Raw genomic sequence first — 5,889 nt, forward strand, 5'->3', positions numbered from 1 at the left:
GTGGGGCCCAAAACTGGACACAGTACTCCAGATGAGGCCTCACCAATGCCAAATAGAGGGGAATGATCACGTCCCTCGATCTGCTGGCAATGCTCCTACTTATACAGCCCAAAATGCCGTTAGCCTTCTTGGCAACAAGGGCACACTGTTGACTCATATATCCAGCTTCGCGTCCACTGTAACCCCTAGGTCCTTTTCTGCAGAACTGCTGCCTAGCCATTTGGTGCCTAGTCTGTAGCAGTGCATGGGATTCTTCCGTCCTAAGTGCGGGACTCTGCACTTGTCCTTGTTGAACCTCATCAGATTTCTTTTGGCCCAATCTTCTAATTTGTCTACGTCCCTCTGTATGCTATCCCTACCCTCCAGCGTATCTACCACTCCTCCCAGTTTAGTGTCATCTGCAAACTTGCTGAGGGTGCAATCCACGTCATCCTCCAGATCATTAATGAAGATATTGAACAAAACTGGCCCCAGGAGCGACCCTTGGGGCACTCCGCTTGATACTGCCTGCCAACTAGACATGAAGCCATTGATCACTATAGTCTATGGGTCGGGTCCTGCAAAGACTCATGCACATGTTTAGTTCCACTGAAGTTAATGAGACTACTCCCAGGCATAATCTTTGCAGACTCAGGGTCTACATGAGTTTCAGTCTGAATGTTAACAGTATTTTTCTGGTTACTTTTTACTACTATTAATTTACAGGATGTTAAATTTAGTGCACGAGTATTTGTCACAAGAGAGTCTCATTGGGACATTCATAAGTGATGCAAACACCACAACAAAGGTTGTGAATTTTAGAATTAAATTCACAACTAAAGTTTACACACAGCTAGTTAGGCAAGGAGTCCATACAGAGAAGAGAAACAACCCTGCCTACTTTATCCATCTAGGCTCTTAAACCACACCCAGCTTCACACTATCTGAGTACCTATTTATGTAACCAGCCAAGGGTGAGAACATTTCTAATCATATATTTGATTATAAACCTGGCACTTCACACCAAGAAGAATTAATGGAAGAAGTTGGTGAATAATCTTGATTAGCCGATTTGAGAATTTCACAACACCTCTGCGGAAAAACTTGCAAACTGAAAACAGGGCCAAGTTTTCCAAGTTATTCAGCAGGAATTTGCCCAGATTTATTTTAACATCTTGATTAAGACAGAGGAGGCAGTCAACAGCAGGAGAGGAGACATTTGCAGATGAAACGAAAGGCCATGGGGACAGGGAGCTGCTTCCGCCCCTCTGCAGCAGCAGGGTACGATTCCAGGCTAAGGCTTGTAAAACTGGACCAGCTACTGTACTGGTTGGTTCACTGCAGTAGCAAAAGAGCACAGCTTGCCAGCTAAGGGTAGCACGTATGTGGAGGTCCTATTTCCTGGGCAATGCTGCCAAAGGCACGCCTGCCAACACAGGGAACACCACTGGCTGAATTACTTTACATGGGCTCTGAGGAGCGCGAGTCCTTTGCAAATTCAGCTAGAGCTAGGGTGACCAGATGTCCCAATTTTATAGGGACAGTCCCGATTTTGGGGGCTTTTTCTTATATATGCGCCTATTACCCCCCACCCCCTGTCCCGATTTTTTACACTTGTTGTCTGGTCACCCTAGCTAGAGCAGACAGCCGCATCCCAAGCTGTAGCTCATCCAGCTCACACCTCGCCCACGTGCTCCGAGCTGGCTACTACCCTGCAGCCCGCTCCGGGAGCTGGGCTTCCCTTCCAACACCTGGAGCGCTCTGAGATCCCGTCCAGAGCCGAGGCGATCCCAGCCCTGGGGCCGCGATTAGCCAGGCGGTCGGATCACGACCCCCGCTTTGATGGGCTGGGGGGCGCTCCCTTGCTGCGGCCGGGGTGACGGGGAGGAGGTCCGGGCTGGAGTCCACTAGCCTGTTCGGGTCCCCGGGAGGCTAGCGCAGAGCCAGGCAGAGGGCGATCGGGGCCCGCGGGGGGGACACCTAGAGACAGAGAAGCTGCCCCCCAACACCGGCCCGGGCCCAGAGAGAGAACAGCCCCCCAGCCCGGCCATACACTAGCCCGCAGCGCCTCTCACCCACCTGTGCGTCTCCAAAGCCGGCCGCGGCGCTAGACAGGTCCCGGCCGCCTCCCTCCACCCAGCCGGGACAGGTGCAGCAGCGATGCGGCGGCTACTACTGGCATTGGCCTCCCCCTCGGGCCCCTTTCAGCCCGGCCGGCCGGCACAGGCGGAGCCCGCCTCTCAGCCCACACGCCTGGCTCCCATTGGCAAGCGGAGGGGCCCGGCCTCTCCGCGCTCCGGAATCCCCGCACACCGCGGGCCCCCAGCTGGGAGCCTCCAGCCCGCAGGCCTCGCTAGGGGGCGGCCAGGGGCCCGCGGGGATGCAGCGTTGGCGGGGTCAGGCGGGACCGGACTGGGAGGTGGCGCCTGCCTTCCCCTGCCCCAGCGCCTCGGGCACTAGCTCGGCAGAAACGGGGAGCCAGGCGCAGCCCTAGGGCCAGGGGCTGTGTTACGGTCGCCTAGCGCCTGCACCCTTTGGAAGAGAAAAAGGGCAGGTCTGGCTCGGCCCTTTGCCCGACGGGAGGAGGAAACGGCGGCGCTGGAGTTTAGGCGTTAATCGTGTGCTGGGCGCGCAGCTGCACAGAGCAGCACCCTGGTGGAGATGGAGTCTGGCGCTAGCTCCGGCCATGGGGCGGGGATTCGGGGTAGGGCACCAGTAGGGGCCCCGCCGCTTGTAGAGTTGATCCCTGCTCTGCTTAGGCCAGTCCTGCAGCCACCCACCCGCATAGCTCCAGAATTAGGGACAGCCACTAAAGATTTTCAAATGGAACTGTTCTCTGCTCCCAAGGAAACCAGGCCAAAGCTAGGGTCTAAATGCACTACACTGTACACAACTTAGTAGACAGGCTGCTTCCTTCTATAAACCCATGTGCTCCTGAAGGGGGTGTGGCTCCATTCCTAGGTGCACTGAAGAAGACTGATCACAACATGCATATACAAGTGGCTAAATTCTGCAGCCTCTACAACAGGGCAGCGTTCCAGCCAGCCACACATGCAAGTGGTGGAGTTTTCCCCCACAATGATGGCTTTTTGGTGATCAAAAAGGGTTGAGTCCAAACGTGCCTCAAGGGTGTGGGCAAAAACCTCCAGCCAGGGATACTGTTACAGTTCGGGGCACCTGCATTTCCCTTCTATGCTCCAGCCAAGGCACTCAGGCTTCTGGCTCTCCAGCCATCACCGCTCTTGGGTGAAGACCCACCTTTCTTCCCCTCCTGATCAGGGTATTTTCAGGTTGCATTGCTCCCTGCCAAGCAGTGAGCTCCGCAACAAAGTCAGACTGCCTAAGCAGGCCTGCTTTACTTCCCAGAGTCAGCCAATGGTGTCATTGCCACAGTTAAGTTACCACACAGCTTTCTAGTTATTTGAGTTTATTGTAAAAGCATTACAGAGAAAACAATCAAAACCTACACACATGTTAATAAGCTCACCAGAGATCACCCCCAACAAGTGCTGTGGCCAGTGAATGTCCTTCAAACCCCACACACTGTCTTCCTGTCACTACAAGCTGGAAGTTACTCCTCTATGCAGTTTGGGCCTCTTGATCCGGGGAGTAGATACTTCCTAGACCAAGGTCCCACCCCAAGGGTGACGCTTTAGAAGATCAGGCCCTCCTCCAGACCTTTACGTTCCCCTCTTCCCAAGTATTTCCTAACAACTAACAGTTTATTCTTTACTTTAGCCCATTGTTTAAGAGAGTCCTTTGCAGCCCGTAGCACTGCCCAAGGCTTACATTAGTCATGGCTCCTAAGCAAGTTACACACAACCTCAAAGAAACAAACATTTGCAGTTTTAATGCAATGAGCTCCTAGGATACTGAAACTTAGTTCAATAAGGTTTGTCCAAGATATCGCAAGAAATTGCCATACCTGTCACAGATGAATTAGCAGTACCCTCTTCCCCTCTGCATCAAGGCTGTCTTGCATGTGTTCAGCTTGACCTGGTATTGATCTCCACACATTGCAGTACATGACACATACTGCTGGCCCTTCAGTTGGTGTTATTGGACCAGCTCCCCTAATGACTTCACACCAAAATTATGAGATGTGAGAGGGCTGAACCTTGTGCAACCTAGAGGTAAAGGGCTCTAGAAGTGTGTTACCCCAAAATGGCTTACCAATTCCCTTAACCTCACCACCCAATGTGGTCTTACAGAGGACTCACTTACTGCGGTGTGGCTACAAGTGAGAAGAAAACACCTGTAGTTATCCTATAGTAGATAATGTTTTCACCCCTCTATAGCACACTACAACTGCAAAGGTGACCAGACAAAAGTGGACACGATGTGCATGCAGTTTACAGGGAACTTTGGACCCAGACCACGTGCCGTAGGAAGAATGGTGTCCAGGCCCCCATACATCCATTTCTGTGGACAGAGGGAGGGGGTCACTGAGGGGGCTTACTGGCTGCCCTGCTCCCCTGCCCCAGATGGGACTTAGTATGGCCAGCTTAGCCCCAGAGGGAGGGTACAGACAGGTGCCCTGCACCAAACACTTCCACCACAGGGAGCTGCTAAGCGATGCAGCCACCAGGCCAGAGCCTGTGCCCAATGGAAGAGTCAAGGGCAGCAGGGGTGAAATCAAGCTGGCTGCTCTGAATGGGGAGTACAGGGAGGCTGGAGCAGAGGGGATGTAGGGGTGGCTGCACTATAATGGGGAGCAGGGGACAGTTGGGGTGTCAGAGATAGGAGGGGGAGCAAGGAGAGGTACCGAGACTTGGCAGTGGGGGTGGCTCCAGGCTGGGAAGGTAGGTCCTGGTGGCTCATGTCTCTCACCATGGGTCACTATGCCTGGCCCCAGCCTGACCACCCTGTTTCCTACCTGCTCCTCAGGAGCAGCTTCAGCCCCTTCTGAGCCTGCTCTTGCCTCAGCAGCCACAGAGCCCCATTCTGCCTAAGTCACTGCCCAGCCCTCGCCACCCCTGCCCTGGGAACAGAGAAAGTCACAAGCAGCATGTTTGTGACATGCCCAGTATATTGAAAATTGCTGCTTTACAGGGAATGTTGCCATCACCACCACCCATCAGCACTTCCTGTAGTGCAGCAAAAAAGCATCACAGCAAACCCACAGTACATAAGACCTTGGTCAGTCCCTTGAATTAATGCGGGCATAAGAACTTCTCTTCCCTGCACATGTGTTCAGATAGCAGGTGAAGCACGCAGACAACTTCTTTACATGGGTATTTACCTAAGGATTTTTTCCCCCATTATGTTCTTTGCACACATGTTTTGCTCCACTGCGGCACATAGGAAGCCAGATTTAGCTAGCAGAGAGACATCACCGCTGCATAAAAGGTTAGTTAGAACCAGTATCTGACCAGATCCGTTGACATAACCTGCATTACTTAGACAGTAAGCCCCTGGGGGCAGGGGCTGCCTTTTTGTTCTTTGTACAGCACCTAGCACCATGGGCTCCAGGAACATGAATGGGGGTCCCAGCACTATGTAAAGACAAATAACACGGGTTCCTCACTCCACTCACCAGCGCCCAGGCTAGCTTCTTGTGCACTCTCGTTACACCTGTTCATATTCCTGCAAAGAGCACACTCCTACACATTTCTATTCTTCCCCATCCTTCTGTTCTTGATAAAGGCAGGTATTTATCCTCCACTCACCTATTTTCCTTAGCTCCCAGCTGCATGGGCCATCCCTTATCTCACATTGTCCAATGCCACCTTCGGGTAAGAACACTGCTATTAGAGGCTGACTAACCACTACCTAATCCAGATAAATGCAGTTAGACCTATTGACCACACCTCAGACAAGGTGGTGCACCTTGACACAGATAAATAGCTTCCCCCTCCTTTTCCCGCCCCCATTCCGAGTGTCAAAACCCATCAGTGAAATGCACATAAC

This window comes from Terrapene carolina, unplaced genomic scaffold (genome assembly GCF_002925995.2).
Source record: "Terrapene carolina triunguis isolate 2854851 unplaced genomic scaffold, T_m_triunguis-2.0 Scaffold310, whole genome shotgun sequence".
NCBI classification, from domain to species: domain Eukaryota; kingdom Metazoa; phylum Chordata; order Testudines; family Emydidae; genus Terrapene; species Terrapene triunguis.